This window comes from Dromiciops gliroides, chromosome 6 (genome assembly GCF_019393635.1).
Source record: "Dromiciops gliroides isolate mDroGli1 chromosome 6, mDroGli1.pri, whole genome shotgun sequence".
Lineage (NCBI taxonomy): Eukaryota > Metazoa > Chordata > Mammalia > Microbiotheria > Microbiotheriidae > Dromiciops > Dromiciops gliroides.
The window spans coordinates 196,613,208-196,626,853 of record NC_057866.1 but is presented as its reverse complement, the minus strand read 5'-3'; positions in this window follow the sequence as shown (position 1 = coordinate 196,626,853).

Here is a 13,646-nt window from a genome sequence, read left to right as displayed (position 1 = left end):
ATTTTGGGAGAAGAATTGGCCTGTGGGACAGGAAGGAAGTAACTACTGCCAATGTTTATAATCCTATCCCGCACTCTAAGGTTTCCTAGAAGAAACATCCAAAAGTAGAAAGATGTAGACCCTTTGGAATGTCCTCTCATGATTTATTAGCTTGTCTGTTATGGTACTCTTAGACAGCTATGTCTCTTGAAAGGGAACCTTTAAGGTAGGGCAGTGTAAGTTTGTGTGGCATTCTCACCCTATTTTTGCTCCCTTATTCTGTTTGGCCCTTGAGAAATCTGTTGGTAAGAATAAGTGATGAGTTGCTAGTGGTCTTGAGTATAGGGTTGGATGATGAAATTGGCACATGATTAGTGGAAGAATTTATAACATCATCTCCTGAGTTTATCCTTATTCTCTCTAGCAGAAGCCTAGCTCTCATATTAAAAAAAAAAACCTCAAACATTAAAATTATAATTTATTAAATCATATGGTAAAGTCAAGATTTAAAATAAAAACAAAAAAGACACTTCTGGCTAAAGTAATGGATTATAGAAAGAACAATGGGATAGGAGTTAGGATACTTGGGTTTTATTACAAATAGCACTAAAGATCACAAATGTAGAACTAAAAGAGTTTGCAGTTCATCTCCATTATGCAAAGAAACTGAGGCACAAAGATGATGGGTTCCCCAAGGTCATATATAAAGCTAGTGACTGATCTGGGATTGGAACCAAGAATTTTCTTGTGAGACCCTAAAGGACATCACTTTGATCTCAGATGCTTCATTTGTAAAAAGAAGGGGACTAGAGAAGTATCAAATACCGGTCTTCCAGGTCACATTTGACCCACAACACTCTTGAGTATAGCCAGTCAGATTAAAATAAAATTGGGAAAATAACAAATCTAAATAAAAATGCAGCAAAACTTAGATAACATTATATTTTAAAACTAAGTCAATATGCAACCCCCAGTGACACTATGAACAGTTTAGTTTTTTGACACCACTGGACAAGAGCCTACCTTCTTAACTGTGGGTCACAACCTCCTGTGGGGTCACATAACTGCATGTGGGGGTCATGAAAAATTTAGCAAGAGTAAAATGTTACCAATTTTATAGGCCTGTATATCCCGGGTTCAGGTAAAATTTTCTTAGACAAAAAGATGTCATAAGTGGAAAAAAGTTTAAGAAGCCCTGGACTTAGCAATTAAACTACATTTTCAACTTGGATTCATCATTCCATTCCATACTTTCCACATTCAGGTCAAAATAGATGACTAGCTTTACTGCTATCTTATCCTACACCCCCACCACTGAATAACCTCATAGGCTATACCTCATTCTTGGAAGAAACTCCTCCTCCATCTCCAACTTTTTTTTTCTTTCAGTGCCAATTCAGATGTTGCCTCCTACCTCAAACCTTCTCCAAACTCCCAACTTAAAATCATCCCTCTTTACTCAAAATGTCAGGCAATACCATGTCTAGAGTGCTTGTTTGCATGTATCTCTTTTTAACTTAGATCATACTTAAGGATTTAATATTAGTTTGTAAGACCCTCAAGGGCAGTAGACCAAGTTAACTCCTTCTTTGTGGGTTGACAAAGAGGTCTAATCTAAGCATTTGGTATTAGAAAAGCTTCTTATATTTTACTGTACAACTTTTTAGAAAAGGCATTACTGCTTGAAATGTGCCTGAATATTAGCAGCTAAAGGAACTTCATCAGAATGAAAATAAGACATTTCTTATTGGCATTCACACTACCTTAAGTTTTTGGAAGGGAAATCAGGTAAGTAAAAAAAAATGTAAATTTTGACGATATTCTGAAATGTATCTCCTTCTGGGTCTGAAATTATAAGGCAGAGAGAACCAGGCTTTGGTTTCTTTTAAATTATCATATACAAAAAGGAAGGAAGAAAACCAGCTTTCTCCCCCTTGGAAAACATACAAAAAGTTAGCTTATAGAAGGGGCCATCATTTTCCACCAAAGGTTTCCCTTTTGACTATTTGGTCTCCAGACATAACCATGGCCTGGGACTAATAGTGACTATAAGGCACAAGCTCCAGGAAATCAACACCCTACCCAAATGTCCCTCATTCAACCTTTCTCTCACAATCCCATACTTCTAGTGGCATTGAGTACTGAGGCTTACCTTATGGAAGACTGAACCAATTTGTTCATTTTAGATTTTTTGTTTTGTTATGGTTTCATTCCTATAGAGATCTCTTGATAAGAACATTCCCTGTACTAATTCAGACCAGTAACTGTTCCTTAAGTGTCAGAGAATTGACTAAGGGCAGGCACTGAGTGGTTTCCTACAGTAAAATGGCAATAATAGGGGGAGGGGTGGTGGAGCCAAGATGGCAAAGACAAGCCAGCAAGTTGCCTGAGCTCTCCTTCGGTTCCCTCAAAAAGAACATTATCAAGCCCCTAAACAGATTCTTCAACTACATAATGCACAAAAAGACAGAGAGAGATGATCTTCCAATCTGAGATAATTTAGAAGACTTCAGGAAAAGTTGGTCTCACTCAGGCAAAAGGGGAGCACAGCACCCCTCAGCACAGCACAGCATGGATGGGGTCCAGGCAAGTCAGCAAGAAGCTCTAGGCCACAGCTGAGCAATCAAAGCCCATTAATCCAGGCTCAGTAAACTGCTAGTGCAGCAGGCAAGTGGTGAGATCCACCAGCACCAGCTGAGAGGGCAGGCTGCCAGCTAGAAGGCCACCTACAGGACAGGCATGACCAGACCTGGCCATCCCAGTGTGCTGGGAGCAAGTGCAGGGAGCAAGCCCAGGGTGGTGAGAAATCCACAAACTATAGAGGCCTTAGAGTAGAAAGCAAGTGACACAGCCCTTATACCTCAACACAAGAAGCTTGAAACAGTGACCCTAGTACCCCAGGGGCAGATCTCAACTTTACAAAAAATAAATTGCAATATGAGTAATATTTGTTGACAGGGAAGAGCTAAACACAAACTTGGATGAGGACAATACTCTCAAATTGCCTACAAGTGAAGCCTAAAGAGGGAAGATGAATTGGTCTCAAGACCAAAAAAGCCTTCTTGGAAGAGCTCAAAAAAGGCTAAAAATCAATTAAGTGAGGTAGAAGAAAAAATGGGGAGAGAAATGAAAGCAAAACAAGAAAATTATGAAAAAAGAATTAGCAGCTTGGAAAAGGAAGCACAAAGATTGACTGAAGAAAACAATTCCTTAAAAAATTCATTTGGCCAAATGGAAAAGGATGTGCATAATCTCACTGAAGAAAACAATGCCTTAAAAATTAAAATTGGACAATTGGAAGCTACTGACTCCATGATACACCAGGAATCAGTCAAACAGAATCAAAAGAATGAAAAAATAGAAGAAAATATGAAATACCTCATTGGAAAGATAACTGACCTGGAAAATAGATTCAGAAGAGACCATTTGATAATTATTGGACTGCCTGAAAGCCATGATCAGAAAAAAAAGAGTCTAGACACCATATTCCAGGAAATTATCAAGGACAACTGCCCTGATGTTATAGAATCAGGAGATAAAATCATCATTGAAAGAATCCACCCATCACTTCCTGAAAGAGACGCCAAAAGGAAAATTCCAAGGAATATTGTAGCCAAATTCCAGAATTAACAGGTGAAGGAGACAATACTCCAAGCAGCAGAAAGAAGCAATTTAAATATCATGGAGCCACAGTCAGGATTGCTCAGGACCTGGAAGCATCAACATTAAAGGATCACAAGGCTTGGAATATGATATTCCAGAAGGCAAAGGAGCTTGGATTGTAGCCAAGAATCTATTACCCAGAAAAACTGATCATTCTCTTTCAGGGGAAAAGATGGACATTCAATGAAATTGGGGACTTTTAAGGTTTCCTGATGAAAAGATCAGAACTGAATAGAAAATTCTATCTTAACATACAAAACTCAAGAAAAAAAAAGATGGGAAAAAAAGAGTTACTCAATAAGGTTAAACTGTTTACATCCCTACATGGGAAAATAACACTTATAACTCTTGAAAACTGTATATGTGTTTGGGCAGACAGAAAGATTATAGGCAAAGGGTATAAAAATAAATTGTCTTTGATGTGATGATATAAAGAAAATTAAGGGGTGACAAAAAGGAGTTTATGGGGAGGACAGGAAAGGGGAGGTGGAATGGGTTTAAATACATCATATGAAGAGGTGTAAAAAACAAACTAATACAATAGAGGGAAAGAAGGGAGGGCTGAGCGTAGTTTCCACCTTACTCTCACTAGATTTGATTCAAAGAGGGAATAACATATACATTCATTTGGATAAAGAAATTTAACTTATTTTTTAAAGAAGTAAAAGGGTAAGGGGAAAATTAGGCACTCTTAGAAGGCAAGGCAGGAGCAGGGGAGTAAAGGGTAAAGAAAATGTAGGGGGGTCTATAAAAGGGAGGGTGCTGGAAGCACTGTCCCTGGCTGGGTCAAGATTGTGCATTGAGCTGTTCGGACTGATCAGTAGGTGATTGGAATTGCCCTCTTGCCTATAAATCATTAATATTTTCTTCCATAAAAATGTTGGAAGATATTGGACATGGTAAACACTAAATATCACAAAAAAGAAATTGAAATTGACTATATGTTAATAGATTCACAATGACTTTACCAAAATCTGAATCAGATTACTTTTACCAAATTATTGACTAGTTAGAGCAAAGGTAAAAATGAAACAAAACAACAACTTCAAGAATAAAAATGAGAAGAACTAAGGATGATAACAGTCCAAAGCTTAGCTGTTCAGCTATTAACACTGAAAAATTGATAGGTCATGAAAAGATGGGAAAAACATGAATTAATCTGCCAGCATTTTTATGACTTATGTGGTGAAGAATCACATGTAGGGAGGCCCCATATGTGGTGAAACCATGTAGCACAGGAGTGTCATTTTATATCTTGAAAAGAGGTTGAATAGATAACTCTGGCCTCTTCTCTCTCCACACTTCTCCAAAGGAGACTTTAATTTCTGAGAGGAGGGGAACAAAGTTGAGCCAGATTCCACCATTGGCCTCCTCAGAGAAATGGGGTACTGGACTAGAATTATATCTATCTGTTCCCTTAAATATTATCATTATCATCATATTAAAGTTAACTTCTTATCACTATTCCTAATTTTTAGGCATAATCAGAACCTCAAACTTTATATCTAAGACTTGACCTTTTTCTCTCTTACTACCTGTTCCACAATGAACAATAAGCAATTGCAAAGAAGTTCATTTATCCCAATCACAGCAAAACAGAAATCAGTGAAAGAATATACAAGAGACAGTAAAAAATTAAGGAGCCCTTTCACTGAAAGCAAGGTAACAGATTAACAGAGAGAGAGAGAGAGAGAGAGAGAGAGAGAGAGAGAGAGAGAGAGAGAGAGAGAGAGAGAGAGAGAGAGAGAGAGAGAGAGAGAGACCAGATCTCAGGCTAGGGGAAACTTCCTGAAATTTCTAAGCTGAGGATAAAGGAATGATGGAGATTTTCTGCTCCTATAATATTCCCTGTTGTCTTTGCATTCGCTAAGTGAAATGAGATTGGCCTCTTTCATGTTACCTCTTGAAGTTTGAAATTAGAAAAAACACAATTCACTCAAACTTTGAAGAGACTTGATGAAGACTGAAGAAAACTGGTAATCTCTAGCTGTCACCAATTCTACCCTGCCTTTTATGCAGAGCAGGGCCTTCACATCCACTAAGGAAGAGAGAGACCCATACTAATGGGCTTTGTGGCTAGTATTATATGTATTTCCATTATCTGTAATAAGAAAACCACCATATTTGGACACTTATTACTTCAATCATCAGATATCTTTGTGAAGAAGTGGAATTGTCAGTTAAAAAAATTCAATTGGATGAGAAAGCTTGATTGTAGAAAGTATACATAGAAGAAATTCTTCCTTGAAAGAACACAATTTTGAAGCAGAATATGATAAGTTGAAGAACCTGAACTCTGTAATGCTAAGAAAAATAAACCAAAACTTCTCAGAACATCTAAATGCAGAAAACAAAGTATCAATTGAGAGAATTCACTGATTCTGGGGGTGGAGGGTGGGAACATGCTGAAAATTCCAGTAACTTGAGAAAAATGTTATGGTCCCAGGCCACCCCAGAAGTTCTCTGGGGTACATCAAAGAACCTTCTCCTTGAGAAACTAAACCAAAGGACAGACACACCTAAAGAGATAAGTGGAACCAGATCAGGACTGAGCTAGTTCTGGGACCATCACCCTTCATTCAAGTCTCTCTTGACCCTGGGGAGATAAACTTGGGTGTGGCTGCTGCCTTTGTGCTGGGAGGAGGAGAGAGATGTCTTGAGAGATCCACAGCCACCCCTCACCCAATTCCCCCAGCCACCACCAGTGGGGTATAGTCCTCCCTCAATAGGATAACTTTCCACAATCAGAAGATCACCTCATTGGACCTCTATAAAAGTATCTGCCTGCCTCCTGTTTGAGGAGATTGGTATCTCAGAGCCACACTCTGTGCCATGCCTTGTCCCCATGAGAAGAAGTCCAAGGATTTCTCTTTTGGTTACCCTTCCCCAGCTCCTAAATAAACTATTATCTTATTCTATTGGATTTGTTTGCAAGAGGGTGTAATTCTTTAAAGAGGAAGTCTTAAGGACCCTTGCCCCAACCCCTACACCTATCCCTATCCCAAACCTCTACCCTGTAGCCCCTATCCTATTTCCCCATAACAAAAACCTAGTAGATAAATTTAATAATCCCAGCTAAAATGAGCAATTACAATGATAAACAACAAATTCTATAAGTAACCAGGAAAAAAAATTAAATTATATAGGAAAGGAAATGTAAACAATACTGTTGTGCATCCACAAGAAACCACAAGAGGAAATAAAAGACTATGCCCCCAGGTGAACCCAAGGTATTACACCCTGTGAGCCTGAGCCCAAGTAATGAAAAAAAAAAAAAAGATAACCTATCAATAAAAAAATAACTTGAAGTATTCCTACAAAGAAAAATCAGAACTAAAAGTATTTTTCAAAAATCCCTGATAACGGATATAAGAGAAAAGTAAACAAAATATTCTAACTAAAGAAGTCACAGTTAAAGAAAAATTTAAAAAAATGTACTGCCTAATTAAAAGGGGAAAAAAAGAAAGAACACAACAGCAACAATAATAGGATAAACAACAGAGAGACTCTCAAGAGATTTCTTTCCAAAACTGGACAAGGAGATAAAGGTGAAAATAAAAGTCAAATGAAAGAAGTGATAGTTGAGAAACAAGCATGAAAGATCATGGACTCAATCTCATATCGCTCAATTTACAGATTAATAAATGGTTTTGGTGGAACCAAAATGCAAAATGAAAAGCGACTATGAAGGGAGATATCAGAAAAAAGATCAAGGGAATATGTGATATAATCATTAAGTGAAAAGTTAATAGTAAAAGGAAAAAAAACTCCTGTAGCTTCTCAAGAAGAGGTTCCCTAGAAGAATGGGTGAAAATGCAAAGGGAAAGACTGAAATATTTGGGTGAAACAATCAGGGACATTGGAATAATTCCTACCACCTAGCAACAATTCTGTTCTATTAATTTCAGGGATTGGTATTTTTAAGAGTGAGTCACAACAGAAAAAAAAAGGGGTGGCAAAGGGAAAACTCTATGAGATAATATTATAGAAACTGTTTAGAAGAGGGAATTCAAAATAGGTTCTGTAGACATTTTAAGTACAAGAAAAATATAGAGACCAAAAAGAAATAAGTATAAAGGACATGAATTTTTTTAAATATCAAAAAATGTCAGAAAGATGATATTGAAGAGAATCATGTAAATCAATATTTCTTAGGAAAAGATGTAGAAAATGAAATTTTAAAACCTAATGAACAAACAATGTGAAAAGGGAGAACCTACATGTTCTAATTTTTTTTTATATATAGCAGCTCTCTTTGTGGTGGAAAAGAACTAGAAATTGCAGGGATACTCATCAAAATGGGAATGGCTGAACGAGTTGTGGTATATGATTGTGATGAAATACCACTGAGGAAATGTCAATGATTTTAGAAAAAAAATGGAAATATTTGCAAAAAATAATGAAGAGAGAAATCAGCAGAACCAAGAGAACATTGTATACAGTAAGAGCAATATTATTTTAAGAGCAACTTTGAGTAAGTTATTGTGACTATTATAAATACCCAAATTAACTGTAAAGCATATGAAGACACAGTCTGCATATCTGCTCCCAGAGAAAGAACTGAGAAAGAGAAGTATGTATAGAACAATTTTACATATATAAATATAATTATTTGTGTGTGTGTATACATATACACACACACACACACACACATATATATATATATATATATATATATATATATATATGAATTACTTGTTACTTGAGGTTTTTATGACCCCATCTTTTGGTTAGAATTAAAAAAACTCCACATGCACTGGCCTGGGGCTCAGGTGCTACACCTACACAGTGGCATGGTGCTCCACCTACTGGTTGTAGCTGTTGCCAGAGGCCTGGCAAAATTATAATGACTGGAAGCCCAGTGAGGGCAGTCATGTGACTGTCAGTCAAGGTTGCCAGCCAATTGGCTTGGGGCTGTGTGTGGTCAGGCTGGGGTCTGCTGGGAAGGAGAAGGGAGGAGTTTCACCATTCTAGCTTGAAGCTGGAAAGTGACAGGACCCAGCTGTGTGTTCTCAGCTGATCCCTGGGCGGTGGTGTTATTCAGGTTGTATCATTTCCCTTCTCCCATTTTTTTTTCCTTTGCCTTAATTCTACTGATCTTTTTTGTGTTTTTAAGTTCATTCTTGTTAATAAGCCCTGTTCTGTTTTTGAGGGAGGCTATGGGTCTCCTTCCTTGTCCCAATATTGTGGGACCTAACACTCCCCAATTAAAATTTGGCACTATATATATGTGTGTGTGTGTGTGTGTGTGTGTGTGTGTGTGTGTGTGTGTGTGTGTGTATCTATATATGTATATATATATGTGTGTGTGTGTGCATATATATATATGTGTGTGTGCGCATATATATGTGTGTGTATGTATGTGCATATATATATGCATGTATTTGTGTCTGATGGTATCCATCTCTGAGGGAGAGGGGAAAATGGAAAAATAAGAAATTTTCAAGATAATTTCATTATATATTTGAAAGGAATGACAAGTTATAAATTGTAGATGTGCAGTTTCATGTGCGATCTTCATTTTATTATACTATTATGGAAATACTAATTTTATTTAGTTTAGTTTAAATTAAAATTAAAGTTTAAATTTTTAAAAAGGAAGGGAGGAAGGAAGGAAGAGATGGATGGAGAAATGAAGGAAAAGTATGCAAAGAAGTGTTGGGTTTTATTTGACTACTTTCCTGATAGGAAAAAAAAAAGAGGAAATTACCTAATTTTATAAAAGGAGGAAACAAGGAACCAATAAGTTAAGCAAAATTTAGAGGAGAGAGAGACCTCAAAAGACATCTAGTCAAAACCTGTGGTGAAGCTTGGTTGTCAAAGGGTAGGTAGGGGCAGCTTTCCCCATGTAACAGAGTTTTCCCTGCATCTGTAGTGTCTCCTTCTTCATGGTCCCTTGGCTCTGCCCCACCAGAGCTTTACACATGGGGAAAGGGAATGAACTATAAAATGCTTAGTCTAAGAAGAGTGGAGGGTTGTTGAGGAGCCAACAGAGGTAACTGCAGAGCTCCATCTGCCTGTGGTGGCCTTACAGGGTTCCTGATTTACTAACAAATTAGCTCAAATCCTACCTGCTGCAAGAAGCTTTTCCTGTTCCCCCTCAGCACTGATAGCTTCCTTCTGAGATTGTTTCTAACTTACTGTCTAAACATCTTGCATATATGGAATTGTCAGCATATTGGGTCCCCACTAGAATGTGAGCTCCTTGAGGATACTTGAAATCAGGGATTGTTTTTACCATCCTTTATAATCCCAGGATTTAGAACAGTGCTTGGCACATGATAAGCATTTAATAAACACTTGTTGGCTGCCTAAGAGTTTGATGGTTTATATCCTTTTTACTCTTTCAAATTATATTATTTTACATTTTAATTAGCAAAGTGCTTTCAATTGGATGTCATGGATCATGAGTGATTATTGTATTTTAAACTGTGAACCTGCTAGCCCGGATTGTTGGAAATCTGGTGCACAAAGGAAGGAAGAAAGAAAACAAGAATTTATCAAGTACTTGCCAAGCACCATACAAATATTATCTCATTTGATCTTCACAATAACCCTAGAAAATAAGTGCTATGATTACCCCATTTTGAGAAATTAGGGCCTACTTAATTGAATTGATATGATTTGCCCAAGGCCACAAAGCAAGTGTTTTGGGGCTGATTTGAATTAAAGTCTTCTTTACTGGACCCAGACTTCTATCTACTGCACCACATGGCTGACCCAAATTTTCTCATTTTCCAGTTGTGGTAGCTGAAGTTTATGGTGGTTAAGTGACTTGCTCGAAGTCAGAGAAGTAGTAAGCATCCTAATGAGGGTGTGGACTCCTGTTATTTCATTTTAGAATCAGCATTCTTTCTATTGTGTGATGATATTAGAAGAGAGGAGGTCTTGTCCATTAAAAACCATTAGAGGCCTTGCCTCCGGCTAGACTAGGTTTGGGGCTTGCTTCCAGAAAAGGGAAAACAAAGTAGGTTCATTTGGAGGGGGAACAGGATTGTTGAGTGAATCAATTTATCAGACAACTTAGCTAAAAACTTAGCAGGATGCTGAAGAATATGGGTTTTTTCTAGGGGACAGACAGCAACCAAAATGTCTAGAAACAAAGTATTGTCTGTGAGGGCAGCCCACAAGGGGCAGTCATACCTGGCAGGTTGGAGGCAACTGCACAAGACTGAATGCCTGGAATGTATGTTTATGTTCCTGGGAACAAGAGACAGGAAGGGTATTCATATAAACAGATGATGGAAATATATGTTAACTGATATTAAGAAGGTTTGTCTAAGGAAAATCCCAATGTAAACTCTAGTTTAAATAGATTATATCATACAATTAAGGGCAAGAAGGTGAGAGTAAGAGGAGAAGAATATCATTTTGGAGGCAGCTCAGGTAACAGCTTTTCTTTAAAAGCAAAAAAGGTCTACTTTGCATAACAGCAAATGGTGATAGCATCTCCTATCCTAAGACTTGTGAGACTGATTTTAGCTTATGAGGTATAAGACTTTAATATTTGTTAACACCCTGGACACTGACTAAATGACATGCTATTCTCATTATTTTCTTCTTGGCTGTCTGCTCAAAATATATCTATTGACTGCCTCCTATACATGCTTTCCTTAAGTTCTTTTTCTTGATTTATATATGCTATTCATATTGGAAATGCACACCTTTATCTGGCTTTTCTTCAGTTTTGTTCCTTTATTCACAAATTGTTCATTTAACTACCTGCAATAGTTAGAAAAACATCAGGGTCATATGAACATCTGAATATAACAAATACATATTTCAGAAATTAATAAAGAACATTCATTAATCATTTCTGCCAACACAGCAAATTCTTAACAAAATAAGACAACTATGTTTTCCCCATGGCTAGTTACACAGGCAGATGCCTGAGGAATTTGGAGATATAGATATATAGTGCATTAGACAGTGCCTCATTAGTCCTTCAGTACATCTGATCAAGTCACATTTCATATTCACAGTGATGAAGAAATCACTTTCCCTACCAAATATGAGACCTGTAACAGCTATTGTTTCCCTCAAAACCAGTGCTTCAAAGTACTTTTTGACTTAGTTATTGTGACCCAGGAAAAAGAAATATGGATAGCTAGCTCAACTTCTGAAAAATAGCTAAGGAAATACTGTGCTGTTCCTGTGTTTCTTATAAGATTATTAGAAATCATCAGCAATAATAAGTGCAGGGTAGAGCCAAGATGGCATGGAGAAGCAAGGAAGTTTTCTGAGCTCTCCTGTGTTTCCCTCAATAATGACATTACATCAGGTCTCTAAATGGATTTTGGAACTACAGAACCTACAAAAAGACAGAGAGACACAATCTTCTTACTTGAGATAATTTAGAAGACTTCAGGAAAGGTATGTCTCACTTGGGCAAAACGGGAAGGCAGCTCATCACAGCTTGACACAACAGCATCTTAGAACAGTTGAGAGTGGCACAGCTGAGAGTGGTAAGAAGCCTGCAATAGTGACCCTTGTGCCCCAGGAGCAGACTTCAACTATAACAATTTAAAAATAGGCTACAATGAGAGTAAGAAACAAAAAAGGACCCTTACCATTGACAGTTTCTATGGTGAAAGGGAAAAACAAAACACAAACTCAGATGAGTTTGTCAAAATGCCTACAATTGAAGACTCAAGTGGGAAGATGATCTTGTCTCAAGACAAAGCCTTCTTGGAAGAGCTCAGAAAGGCTTTTAAAAATCAAATGACAGCACTGGCCCTGGATTCAGGAGGGCCTTAGTTCAAATTTGGCTTCAGACACCTAAAACTTACTAGCTGTGTGACCCTGGACAAGTCACTTAACCCTCATTGCCCTGCAAAAAAAATCAAATGACATATGTAGATGAAAAATTGGGGAAAGAAATGAAAGAAATGAGAGCTACATTGGAAAAAAAACACCAAAAAAAATTCACTGAAGAAAACAGTTCCTTAAAAAATACAATTGAACATAAGGGAGAAAAAATTGGCCAAATGGAAAAGGAGATGCAAAAACTTACTGAGGTAAATAATGCCTTAAAATTAAAATTGGGCAGATCGGAGGTAATGACTCCATGAGACACCAAGAATCTGTCAAACCAAATCAAAAGACTGAAAAAACAGAAGACAATGTGAAATACCTTATTGGAAAAACAATTGATGTGGAAAATAGATCCATGAGAGATAATTTAAGAATTATTGGACTACCTGAAAGCCATAATCAAGAAAAGAATCTAGACACCAGGTTCCAGGAAATTATCTCTTTAAATAACAGTATTTTATTATTTTCCAGTTACATATTAGGATAGTTTTCAACATTTGTTTTCATAGGATTTTCATTCCAAATTTGTCTCCAACCCTCCCTTCCCTCCCTCCTCCCCAAGACAGAAAGGACTCTTATATAGTTTATATATGTACAATCACATTAAACAAATTTCTGCATTAGTTATATTGTGAAAGAAGAATCAGAGCACATGGGAAAAACTTCAAGAAAGAAGGGGAAAAATAGCCCAAAAGTAGAAACAGTATGGTTCAATCTGCATACATAATCCACAGTTCTTTTTTCTGGATGTTGAGAACATTTTCTATCATGAGTTCTTTGAAAATTTTTTTGGTCATTGTGCTGCTGAGAAGAGCTAAGTCTATCACCATTGTTCATCACACAATGTTGCTGTTACTGTATAGAATGTTCTCCTGGTGGGGCAACTAGGTAACACAGTGGGTAAAGCACTGGCCCTGGATTCAGGAGGACCTGTGTTCAAATCCAGCCTCAGACACTTGACACTTACTGGCTGTGTGACCCTGGGCAAGTCACTTAACCCTCATTGCCCTGCAAAAAAAACCCAAAATAAAAATAATTTTCTCCTGGTTCTTCTCCTCTCAGTCAGCATCAGTTAATGTAAGTCCTTCCAGTTTTCTCTGAACTCCTCCCGCTCATCATTTCTTATAGCACAATAGTATTCCATTACATTCATATACTACAAATTGTTTAGATATTCCCCAATTGATGGA